Source organism: Falco naumanni, chromosome 12 (assembly GCF_017639655.2).
Source record: "Falco naumanni isolate bFalNau1 chromosome 12, bFalNau1.pat, whole genome shotgun sequence".
In the NCBI taxonomy this organism is placed as follows: Eukaryota; Metazoa; Chordata; class Aves; order Falconiformes; family Falconidae; genus Falco; species Falco naumanni.
The window spans coordinates 26,772,716-26,786,350 of record NC_054065.1 but is presented as its reverse complement, the minus strand read 5'-3'; the positions used below and the strand labels follow the sequence as shown (position 1 = coordinate 26,786,350).

Below are 13,635 nucleotides of genomic sequence, written 5' to 3'. Positions count from 1 at the left end.
TGCATTAACTCATTCCAAAGTGAACTTAATCCACTTTCAAAGCAGGCAGTAGAATTTACAATCACTGCCTAGTTAATTACCAATGAGAACAGCATCGTTTGGATGCAGAACATTCATTTGAAAATAGCTAGCATGAACCCTCTCTACCTCATTCATCTGTAAACAAACATTAAGTACCTGACATATCCATGGCAACTTGTGCTGTGGAAACGAGAATTCAACATAACCTTTTAAAAAATGATGCCAGTTCTTTCACAAAGAATTCACTGAAAGAACTATAAACCTTGTACAGTGACATTGTAATAATAAATTTAAACATAAACATTAGTGGAGGCCTAGCTTAAAATTCCCACCTGCAGAAATTTCAGTCTGATGCTATCAGTTTTAAAAAGGTATTTCATTGCCCTAAAGACCCCACACACCCTCTCACTCTTCAACACTGCTAGTCTGTCAAACAAGAATGACATCATACTAGCGTGGCCCCCAGCCTCTTAAGGAACTTAAAATTAAAAAATAAATCCATAGGCTAGTTTTATTGCTATAATAATGCTAGAAGTCAAATCAGTTTATAGTGATGCAGCCTCCTCAGAAAAGGTAGGCAGTAAACAGAAAGCTTGCAGAATTTAAGTTTTATTGGAGTCCCAGTTCTGTATCCTTATAAATCATGAACAGAGTCAAACAGCTATACCATACACCTGAAGTCTGAGAAAGGAGCCATCTTCAACAGTAGGGACAAGAGGCTGCATTTTCTGTATACAAAGACCAGGGGAAAATACCACAGTAAATTCTACTGTGATAGGTACTTTTAACCTACCAAATCTTTGAACAGTTCTTTCACCTGAAGATACTGTAGCAGAGTAAGCCAAACAAAACCTATCAATCTATGAATGAAAAACTTCAGGCTTCCATACTAACTTTTAATGCAGAAAGAGATACATGTCAGAGTTCTCATCTCTGCAGCTACAGACAAAAATTAATCCTTACAGCATTACATTCTGTGCGTGGAAAACAGGGCCAGGAATTAAACATGCCCTTCAGCAAATCATAATTCAACATCATATCTAAGATTAAGATGCTGACAGTTCTGTCTCCCAGGCTCAAGTTCCTGCTGCTAGACTTCACTGCCTCTTATTCATGCATCTTAATTGCCAGGTTTAGGAAAATGGGTATGCAAGATAAAGGTCGGTATCTGCTAATGAGGGAATGTTTTATTTTATATCTTAGTTCTAACACAGAGTAATGAGCAAAGCAATCTGAAATCTCAGAATCTGATATCAAACCTACCATCAGGCTTGAAAAGTCCAATTTCTCCCTTGTCCCCAAAACAGTCTTACATTGAGCGGGAAAGAAAGAAGATTCTGGAATTTTGTAGCCACCAGTATATACCTAGTGTGTCAACTGGAAGGTATCTACAGTCATGAAATCAAAGTGAGCCTTTTTTTTCTCCCCCAGTGCAATATTACCTTTTCTTTGAAGAGCAGGGAGTGGACATGAGGGAGTACAGAAGTGCAATTTTGATAGCAAGACCCATTAGCACAAAATGAGAAGGTGATTAACATGGGTCCAGTGCTATTAACCACTTTGATATGTTTCTAATTTCTATGCCCCTGCTTTCTAGAAACACTTCTAGGATTTTCTGATACTATAATAGTTGGAAAGGAACTCAATAAATCAGCTAATACTGCCTCTCATGAATGGGGGAGAAAAGCACAGTCTAGACATAGTTAATCTGTGCCTTATAAAGCACCCTAAAAATGCAAATACCATAATTTTCCAAAGCAATCTGTTCCAGTGGTTCCCAATTTTTTTCTAGCGTCCATTTACATCATCTTTGTTGCAGTTTAAGCACATTACCAGTGGTTCTGTCATCAGAGCAGCTAGAGTGAAAAATGTTCACCTCTTCTTGTTTATCTCACCTGGAGACAATTCTTCCTTCTCCCTGTAGCCTTCTGTTCTTTAAAGGAAACATTTCTAAATCTTTCTGTGACTAAAATAAATCCATTTTCAAGACCCGATTCTCTTTTCTTTCTTCCACACACTCTTAGAAGTACTCTAGCTTTTCCTGAGGTGAAATGTCTAAGCAAAGAATGAAAGACTCTCATATGATCTATGGAAAATTATCTTGTTTATGTATCACAGTACATCTGACTTGTTTGCAACATCTATGCTGACAGAATCACATCCCGTTTGTTAACTGCAACATCCTCCGATCCTCTGCACAAAACTCACTCTACTCCCGCAATGTCTACTTTGTACAGAGACGATCAATAGATGGAAGATCTTGAGTCTCGTCCTGATCCAAAAGGCATATTCTTCCCCAGACTGGTTCTCCACTTTCTTCCAATCATTCTGAATGCTAACCACGTTTTCCAACACACTTAAAGCAATTCCTAGCTTGGTACCATCTGCTGCTAATATTGCATAGCCTTAATGTTTCAGTTAAGTCAAAATTAGTGACAGAACCCTGCAGAGACCATTCAGTCTAGACATCCTCTAGTCTGACAGTGATCCACAAAACTGTTTAAGGTTTTTCACCAACTTTACAGTATTTAGAGAAACATTTCCTTGCTTTCCATACAGACAAAATAATGAAATAGCTCATTACACTATGAATGTATTTGTTCCCCCCTAATGAGACTGGATACCATGTTATGAAAGCAGATCTGCCTACTTGTGAATTTTGAGAAAATTCACATTTATGTTTAACACCTTTGTACTTAGCTACTTGAAGAGCTTACCAAACAGTTTGTATGCGTTGCAATGTTTTTGCAAGTGGTCTTCAGTTCTCTAGTGAATCTTTTCCATGTACCCCTCTTAGATACAGGTACTGGCTTGGCTTCTCCCCCTCTTTGAAGAGCTTTATCTGCCTCTGTGGAAACTGATAACGATTTTGAGAGCAGGAACCAGGCAGGGCAAAATAACCTTGTTTGAATTTCACCTGCTTTTCAAGTTAGCACTTTTATTAAGTGTTATTCATTATCTTCCTTATCCAAGGAAAGTTCCTACGCTTCTGTTTCTGGAGTCAGGTATAATTGCAGCTTACTCTGCAACAAAGATAAATCTGAAACAACAACTGCACTGAACATACGGTTTTCTCAGCATCATGTTACATTTCTTTACCCAGTAGCAGGCCAATCCCTTATTCTTATCATCATATATAAACTATTCTAGAAGCACACAATCTTAACTGCAGTAGGCATAAAAGGATGTCCTTAGTATCAAAAGTGCCTGAACAGATACAATGGAAGAGCCAGTCCTGTAGAAAAACCTCTCTAGAAACAGGGACACACCAACGTAAACAGCTGCCTTTGTATCATTACATTTTATTGTTTAACCATATCTACCCTTTAATGTTTATTCTAAAGTTTAGTTTTAAAAAGTTTAACATAACTTTGTCTCAGTGTCAGAATCCTCAGCCAATGTGCCCTGAACTAAATTTATAGAAAGAAATCCATACTTTAACAAAAGCATAAAACCAGAATTTTTAAATATTTTTCTGAAAAAAAGTTCATCCAAACCTTTTCCAAAAAGGCTGCCAACAATCAATTCCTTAGAAAATTTTCATCGCTCAGCTCTTTTGATAGTTGACCACACCTTAATTTAGTAAACACCCAGCGGCATCTTGCATTCAAGTTATCAATAGTCCAGTTTGGTAAACTGGGAAAACAAAGTCTATGTTACAGATGGAAACAATCTAACTTATCACCAAATACCTCATTAGTGCTAAATGAGGTCTCTTGCCTCCTGTTCTGGTTGAGCTGTATCAATCATGCCAGTGTACATCTGACCATGCATTGGGCTCATTCAACTTTCAACTTGCTAACCAGAAAGCTAACTTAAGCAAGTAGCCTGCTGCTGGCTTAACACATAGTCTTACGCCACAAACACATAAGCAGAAGGCAAGACCACATCGCTGAGCTTGCATACCATAGTTAGGAAGCTCCAATTTGTAATTCCCAACAAGCATTGTCACCCTAATCTAGAACATTACCCACAGGTATGAGCACAGCTGCTGCATGCAGGAGCCACATAATAACTAAAACTACTTGACATTGGTAATTACGGATAGACTCTCAGGAAGCTGGTCTATACAACTCTAAATTCACTGGGAGAAGGTAACTGTGAGAAAGAAAAATGTAAGCAGTGGAACAAAAATCGCTGCATCAGTTCCCACCATCCCCACCTGCCCCTCTCCATGAATAGCCATGAGGGCTTGTTCTGGCCCATGTTTTATTACACTAAATAGTAAACCACAGAAAACTACCCAGAAGCAGCTCACACATAAGAAACAACTACAACTTATTAAGAACTACCAAAATATTGACTTTGTTCAATCTTTTCACTTACTGTATTTCTGTTTTCTACTCTGCCCCAGTCATTCTGCTTAGAGCTGTAATACAATGGAGAAAATCTGTAACACAAATATGAATACAAGTCTCCAGTAAAGGCAAACAAGATACCACAGAACATCCTCTTAACAGGGTTGATAAAAGAGCTGGCATGAAGCCTTGACAAGCAAAGCAGCGTAATCACTTTTGGGATATCATTCAGACCCACTATTACCAGTTTACTAAATTTTAAGTTGAAACCTCTGGCACTAAGGCAGTGACCACTAGAACCTTCCCTGAAACAAAGAAGGCAATACTGAAAGGCAGGGTAGTCCAGAGGGACCTCTGTTAATTACTCCTGGAGCTCAAAAGTATGAAGAAGCCTCAGTGTCTCACAATAGCATTATTACAGTTTCAGTTCGTAGGTTTTACAGATTTAGCAGCTCTAAACACAGCAAGGAACTCTAACCAGTATATTCAAATCGCCTTTGGGTGTTAGAGAAAAAGATGCAAATTTAAAACACAAAAACATGTTTGGCAACAAGCAAACACGCTAGTTTCCCCTGTTAAGTAAAAAAAATTATTAGAAATTTATGTATTTCTGAAAGTCAATAACTTCTCTATTGTATATGTTATTGGTAAAGCTGTGACAAAGAGAAGCTAGAGCTTTGCAAAGTAACAGATTTTGAAGAGCTAAGAAGAGAGGGACAAGCCTCCTCCAATCCATCCACCATCACACAACAGTGATTAAAACCTATTTGCAAAAGAATAATTTTAAAAGCTCTCAATTTCTCTATGAAGTAGTTTGGTTTGTAGAACTCAACCATATCCAAGGCAATAATAAACAGCCATGTGACCCTCTCATGGAAAGGCCATGGAAAAAAAATAAATCTGTCTGGAGTTTGTGTTGGCCAGGCAAATCAATATACTTAGTCATAACTCAACAGCACTACTTACAAAGCAAGTAATTGTTTTCCCACTAATGCCATCTCTACAATTTTTTAACAGAGAACAAGTTGCCAAAGTACTGAGTTTGCAGCGGATCTTAAACTGGCTTTGCTTCACAGCAGATTAAGCAGAGAAAAACAGTTTACTGATGCAACAGTTAAGCAGTTGCACATAAAAAAGCCAATTACAGTTCAGTCAGCCATAACATACTTTCTTCAGCTGTCTTATTGTATAAACATTATTACACAATGATACAAATACTATACTCCAGAACTCTTGACACAAATCTTGCTTGTTCTTTTCATTAAGTTTCACTGTCAAAGAAAATACACCACAACTAATTCACGCCCAAAAAATTCCTAGGACTATTCAGGATCTTAGATTTTACAGTCACAGCAGTGAGTTCTAAACTACATTTATATTAATGACCTTATTTTTAGTTTTAATAATGATTTGGGGTTTAATTCTATTATGCTTTTATAAAGGTATCCGCACAACATACACTTCACATGATTTAACTTCAAAGGGTTAAGATTAAGTTACTGAATTCCTGCAATACCTGCTGTAGTTTTTTATGGTATTAAAGAAACTATCAACAATAAGTGAGAACATGTGTTTAAGACTAGGGTAAAGTTTATTCCAAGAGGCAAAATTCCCTTCAGCTTTATATGATTATTTTGAATAGCATACGTATTAAAGAAAACATTTTTACTTACATATTCAAACTATGTGGCATAGTACTCTAATTTTCTAAGCCCAAAACATCATAACTCCAGCAACCTTTAATCACTGAGTTCTCAAAATCCCCCTCTTCCTTCCTCCCACCCAAAGATATCTCCGTATCACCCAGTTTTTATGCAACTTCAAGAACTGCTGCCCAGCAAGGGCGTTTCAATATTAAGTATTTTTACCCTTAGAAATGGATCCTACCAGCTGTATTGCTGCGCATAGCAACTACTTTCAGCAAACACAAAAGAGAGAAAATTCCTAAAAAAATAACCTTTTAAGTTCACATCAAGTCTAGAGGCATTTTCAGTCCAAGTCTATGGGTATCAAGCACCCACCATGTCTTCCAAGTTTTGCACTTTCCCATTAGTTCTAAGGCTACAAATGAGGCCTCAAAAAACAACAAAAAAAAAACCAAACTAAAAACGAAGCCCAAACCCCCCAGATTTAATTCCAGCAGTACCCTGAAGCACAAGTGTAATCTGAGCTGTATCATTCCACTCACATTCCAGGTAGAATGGATTTTGTGTTTACAAAATGTGCCTTCTCAAAGTCTCACTGCTGATGCTCCATCCTGTGTATAAATACTTAATTACAAACACTTCACAAAAGGCAGCTTGAACACGTAACACCGCCAAATGCATCTTCCCTGAGCTAAAACATAGAAAAATTCTTATGTTACACATACAATTAAACACGACATTGGTAAAGAAGCCTTAAAGGGATGCACATTGCAAGATCCAATTTCTTCAATTAGTCATTTTATGTCTAAAATACTTTTAAAGCCTACTCATTGATCAGACAGGTACAAGTCACAGGAAGATGATAATGCTGTACTTAAACATTCAAACCTGAGACAATGCTCATCAATACACTCTTCAAGCACTCAGGAAAACAGCAAACAATACTTCTCTAAAGCAAACCAGAAGGACAATATTAGCTGTGGCAGCAAACCTTCATGCCTTTGAGATTTACTCCTTGGTACAGTTCCAACAAACATGTCTTAATCACATGCAAGAATGGCAATGACATGGAGAAATACCAGGAAGACTAAAACAAGGCTGTTTACAGCCCTTGACCAACCTTGGATACATAGAGACAGAAGGTAAAGAATTAAAGCTCTAAGCAGGGCAGAGATTCTTGGCAATCCAGGAACAACAATAGTTTAATTTCTAAATGCTATGGCTCTGTGCAAGAAAGCACCATTGCTAAGCATGGACGCTTCACCCAAGAACCTAAGTGTTTTCAGATGACAAGGAAAACTTTTCCTCCTATTGAAGCCAGAGTTATCTTCTTCCCATTTTATCTGCATGTCAAGTTCATTAACAAGGAGACTCTACACAAGACTAAAACACAGTATCCATCTGCTCATAGTTATGGCTTAATTTAGTAACTTTTATTAATTTGCGCTACATAGCACAAGAGTTATGTTGTACTACAGATAGCACAAAAATGTTTTTATCATGCTGCGTTTATCTGTTTCTACAAAAACAACAATGGTATAGATTAAGATATACAGCAAGACCTTTCTTCAGAGACTTGAATGCAGAAAGCTAACATTATTTCCAATCATATACTGGCTATACCAATCCATCAGAAAGCAAGATTTTCTCCTCTTCCATAGAGGAAAAGGATGAGGGAAGGAATAAGAACAGGGAAGGCAGGAAGAAAGAGCGCTTCATTCACAGCTTCTGTAAGCCGAGCACATTGTGACAACCATTTTGGGCTCTGCACCACGGAGGACATCCAGCATGGTGCCCTACCATGTCCCTCTTGAGGTTACCTGTTTTGAGCTGCATGCCTTAAGCTGTCTCCGAGATACCACAAGTTCCCCCATTCCCCACCTCAGCACTTGGGTTTCCCCTCATGGAGACAGGCTCTGTATGCCCCTATTCTCATTTCCATCCACACACTCCAAGACCACGCACCTTACCGTGCACCAGTTCTTCTGGTGCCTGTCGCTCCTTTCGGATGTATTCCTATTTAATTTCCAGTGGCCCTTTTCTGCCTATATACCTACCAGTCCCTCCCTGTCTTTCCTCCATGTCATCCATCCACCCTCCCTCCCAAGAAAACTTTATTCTTGCAAGGTCTATGCTACCCTAACATCACCACAAGCAACCTTTAGTTTAGTGACCCCTATCTTCACCCCACTGCACTTCCCAACACTTCTTCCCTTGGTTTTCTTTGCCCTACTCACTCAACCTGATTTCTTCTACTTTTAGGTCCTTTCCTTTCCAGCTCACCAACTGACACCAGTTCTCCCCCCACAACTCTTAGACAGATTTATTTCTGTTAATATTGCATGTTGGAGAATCTCCTGCAGAGTAATTTAAACTGCTATTAATAAGCAAAGACTAAAGGTCAGCTTAAAAAAAAAACTAAACACCTTTCACCTTTACAAAATTGCTTTATGAACAGCTCAAGGCTTTCCAACCAAGGAGTCCTCTGTTATTCTAGCTCTCACCAGCTCAGCTGGACTGTTCTCCTTGATGCCCAGAACATTTCTCAAGAACTCTTGACTTGTTGGATTTGGCATTCCAAAAATTATGCAGCAGACACAATTCACACTCCTTTTAACTACTGCAAGCCTCAACAACCAGAATTCAGATGGAAATTTCATGTGGCTATTCTATCAATGTCAAGACACATGCAACAACAGCATTAGCGTATCACTCATCAAGAAGTCCCCTTAAAAGACTAAGTTACTGTAACAGGGGTCTCATTTTTACAGTAAATCTAAAAAAATATTCTGTTTACAACAAAACACTGATCTATAATAGTTATTTGCATTAAAAACTTCAGTGTCAAACAAGCAGTAGCTGAAAGTTTTGATTATTTTAGCATTACAATCTCACTGAATGTATGATTTAGAGGCTACAACTACCCTTTACACCAAAATGAATGCAACCTGCTTTCTTAGAGCAGAAAAGCAACCCGCTTTTTTTCCTTTTAATATAAAAACATTTTAACACCTTCCCATAGTGTTTAATTTTTGCTGCACTTCACACCAAAGCCCAGCTGACTTTGTAAAAACCACTCACAGGAAGTCACACTAAACTCAGAAATACCATATGGTCACTGAACAAGAAAATAGTCATGGTTACCAAACCAAATTCATGTCATTGATCACTTTAAAGAGAGGTGGTTGTAGGCTTGCTAATTATCTGAGGCGCTTATTATGTATTTCAAAGTTTGAAAGTAATTCTATAGTTCTATCAAAGCTACTAAATCAATCATCTCTGTTAAAGGCTTAGAGAAAAAGTAAAGCTTACTGCTCAAATCTATGGTCAACATATGAGAAACATTACTATGAAAGCCATTCAAAACCCCTCCTCATGGGAGAGGGTAACATTATGAGAACTAAGTGTTTTCACATGTTCTTTTTACCTTTGTTCTTTTATAGTCTTATTTTCCACCTCTTCTACAGCAAGATTTTTTTGGAGGCTACTAATCTGAATTCCATCTCTTTCTTCTCAAGGCCCCTTGGGACCGCTTTCCCTCATCAATGTCTTTTGTTCCTGCTACAGTAATTCTCTGATCAGTCAAAAACAGCTTCACATGACATTCTCCAACAGTCGGGAATCTGCAGTAGTAGCAGATTCAGAAAGAAGGAGTAAAGGAAAAAAAATCATTTGAAGGAATAAACCCCAACATTCTCAGCAATGTTATGTGCCTGTCTGCTAAAAAATAAAGAAGCATCATCCTGAAATTGTGCCTCTCATGCATTACTGAGCAAGAGAAAGCAACAGAACTGAAGCAAAGGTACTGCTCTATACACAGAGGAAAGCCCAGCCACTGACACTGCCTTCTCCCAGGTTCCATGAAGGCAGTCACCACCGTGGCCTTACTTATTGCATTATACAACCTACAATAACCTTAACTCCACTAAAATAAGTTCAAAAGCAGCTTAAAAAAAAATGGAAAACCTAATCCTTGCATTCTATTCCCTATATAAAGGCAGCACACCCCAAGAGTAAAAAAAACAACCAAACAAACCCCTTCTGAGTTATGATATGAAGTCTCAGATCCTAATACAGTCTTTTTTTTTGTTTTTTTTTTTTTTGTTTTGTTTTGTTTTTTTTGTTTTGCACCACTGTAGTATCAGGTCCTAATTTCAACATCCATCTGCTTTTACCGATGTACACATTTAAGCTTCCAATCTCAAAATAACTGTGTCCTTAAACTAGGCTATTATATTACTACAGGATATTACTCACTTTGCTGTAAAGGAGGAAATAAATCTTTCTGCAGAATTTGATTTTCCTTCTGTTTAATGACTTCCAAAACATCTTACACAACAATCATGGTATAGTTCAACCATTCTGTTCCTAAATAGAATACTAGTGAAAAAGACTGTTGTGTTTTGTTATTTTAAGCTTAACATTTAAAAATAATTACTTAAGCAAAAAAGACCCTGGCTGTTTGTTTGCCTGTAACTTTTGTCTCAGTTCACTTGTACATTCAGCAATTAGCACAGCAGCATTCCAATACTAGTTGCAGCTTCTGGGAGCTACTGAAAAAATAAAGCAGCACAAGTCACATTTTAGATTCAGAGTAAAATGTAAATACACAGAAGATCTATAACTCGTGAATGTTACATACATTGTAACACACAATGTTTGTAAGCATTGTTGAGTCAACAAAGTAGTGATTACAAACTTAGGTATTTGCCACAAGAGTCTGTAAGTGCCAATGTGATACTTGTATCTCCCTAATACACACTTCCCCCTCTAAAGACTCTTAGCCCCTCTTGGCTGATTCACATTAGATCTCTTCCACCTCCATCACTGCAGGCTGTTTGTTTTAGACTCTTATCCCTTTGCCCAGTTAAGAAACCTCATCTTCCTCCCAGTCCCTACCTGTTCCAACCACTTTCTTGCACCTTGATTGCCCCGCAATTCCACCAGTCAACACTCTTGAAGACAAGCACATTTATAAGCCCACTGACAATCTGGATGCCTTATCCTAAGCGTTTGTTACTATTTTACAGGTTCATCTAAGCCAGATATTCTATAACAAGCTACTTGCAATTTTGATCAGACACTTTTTGTCCATTTAAAATACATGCATGCTACAGACACAATAAGTAGCTACAGTTCTTCATCCCTCCTGAAAAAAAGCTGACTCTCATTTATGGACATAGAACGCAAACCAACAACCGTCCTGCAAAATGAGGTTTTTCAATTTTATCCAGTGGATGAGAAAACAGATTGAGTGTCCTACTGCCTTTGTCACAGAAGTGTTTTCAATTAAACTTCTAGCATCCCTCGCCTCCTCTACTAAGAGAACGAAAGGAAAAAAACCACCAGGTGAGTTGTCCTTCAGGTGGGAGCTAACCCATTCTGTCAGCAGAGCACAGGGACAGTGATAACGTGGTAGCCGGTTGCTCACACTGAATCCAGAAACTGAAGAGGCTTGCTACTCTACTCAGTGTGCACGTCTCTGGCCAGACCTCTGCCTTAATGGTCTCCATTACACCTTCAGCGTTTGCTGCCACCACCAGAAGCAACGCTTGTGATTATCGGAATACCGGTTGTGCAGGCAGGAGTGACCATATCGAAGTTTCTCAAGACAAAGGGCACCACGCGAGTACCCTTTACAAACCACAGCCTGTAAACCTTGTGTTCTCACAGAGCCTTTGCTCCTAACAAATGAACTGGGCAACTACAGGCAGCGCTATGTGTGAACAAAGACCCAAGGTGCATGGAAGAATGACCATACTTCAGTGCATAACAAACGAAAAAAAGTTAGGTATCTGAACACCTTTATAAAAAATTCCCCAGATATCACTAAAATAAACACAAAAATTCAGCAGCGAACATAAAAAAATATCATTTTTATATAATGTTTTAAATTAAAGCTCAGAAGACACAAGGGCATCGCTGGCTGCCCAGAGGGCAACCGTGAGGGCCGGCCCGCACACCTGCAGCCCCGCCAGAGCCCTCCCGCCCCCGCCGAGGGGACGCCGGTGCCCCGCGGGCTCGGGCCGCCCTCAGGAGGGCTGCCCCGGGGCGAAGGAGCTGCTCCCCCCGTACAGCAGCCGGCGGAGCTCGGGGCCGCCGCCCGTCCGTGCCGCCGGCCCGACCTACTCCGAGGCGCAGGCGGGGGGAGCCGCTTCCCTCACGGAGGCGGGCGGGGGCCCGCGGCGCGCCCCCCAGCCCTGAGGAGACGGAGACGAGACGTCCCGGCGGCGGCGAAGAGGGAGGGCTGCCTGCCGCCCCGCGCCGCGCTAAGGGGCCCCGCCACCGGCCGCGCCGAGCCGCCGGGTGCCCGCCGGAGCCGGCTGTGGCGGCCGGTACCGCCCTCCCGCCGCGGGGGCCGCACACCTCAGCGGCGGCGCGGAGAGAGACCGCCCCGCGGGGCCCGCCTGCCCGCCCCGGCGGGCGCCTCTCACCTCACGACCAGGGGCGGGCGAGGAAAGCCGCTGGCCTGCCCAGTGCTGCGTACCTGGCGGCTGCCGGCGGCAGGGCCCCTAAGGAGGCTGCCCGTTGTTGTGGCCCGGGTGGCGGCAGGAAGCGAGTAGCCCCCGCGGCGGCGGCGTCTCCACCGTGGCGCAGTTACCATGGGACGGACGCCCTCTCCCTCCGGAAGTCACCGCCGGGAGGGCGGGCAGGGGGCGGGGAGAGGCGCCATCTTGAGCGCGGCGCCCGGCCCCAGCCTGCCGCCATCTTGAGTGTGGCGCGGCTGAGTCGCTCGCTCTGGGGGCTTCTCCTAGTCCCTCGCCTCAAGTCCCGTCAGTGGGGGGGGGCGTATGTCGGTGAGGTGCTATAAATGGAGGTTTTCGAAAACTCTTAAAATAACGATAACCTAATGCACACTGTTTACAAAGGACATCTGAACAGCGGGAAGGTCATATCTGGTGTTGGAACAGTTCTCTTCAGAGTTAGAAAATTACGGTAAGGAAAAGCAAATGAGCATAATGCTGCCAGTGGAAAATATGTTTAGTGGGGTTTTGGGGTTGTGTGTTTTGGGGTTTTTTTTGGTTGGTTTTTTTTCTGGGGGACTTAAGGAATTAAAACTGGCTTATCTTAGCAGCTGCCCTGTCACTTGAGGTGATTACAGAGGGATTCTGGCACCAGGGTGAGACACAGCGTGAGGGTGGTGAGGGGCCCAGGCCTCCCCCAGGCACAGGGTAAGCCACAGTGAGCGCCTCCAGCCCAGCCTGTAACGCTGCCATCTTCTCTGGTCCTTGCATCAGGGCTTGCAGTGTCCCTGTGCACCCAAGGGACCACCCTTAGTCTTTAAAAAGAAGAAGTTAACATTGTATATAAAAAACACTATTATATGGATGGGTAAATCCAGTGCTGAAATCCTTGGAAAAGCTCGTTACAGCTGTAATTGTGCCATCTTGTGCATATGCTTTAGTTTTTAATTACATGATTGCATACCATTTTGTCCCAAAGGACCTTGCCTCATTTAGTGCACAGAACGGACTGAAATATGGTTGCGTTGTTACTCAGAGATGCAGAGTTCCCTAACCTTTGAGCGCTTGCTTTTGCAGTTGGAGTAAAAGTACGTCTTCGTAATTTTTAAAACCAGAATAAAACATTGAATAATATGAAGTGCCCCTTGCACATGACGAGCAGTTACACTTTCATCCACCCTGAGGGTAACTGGCTCTCTAAAAGTC

At 41.2% G+C, this 13,635-nt stretch overlaps 1 protein-coding gene across 1 annotated transcript in view; it reads right to left on the bottom strand.

Annotated features, from left to right (window-relative positions):
* Positions 1-12,581, bottom strand: part of DISP1 (dispatched RND transporter family member 1) — a 92,228-nt gene extending 79,647 nt beyond the window's left edge. The window contains exon 1 of the mRNA XM_040612066.1: positions 12,453-12,581. The gene's annotated coding sequence lies outside the window, so the exon portion shown is untranslated. The remainder of the gene's footprint in view (positions 1-12,452) is intronic.
* Between the last annotated feature and the right edge of the window lie 1,054 nt (positions 12,582-13,635).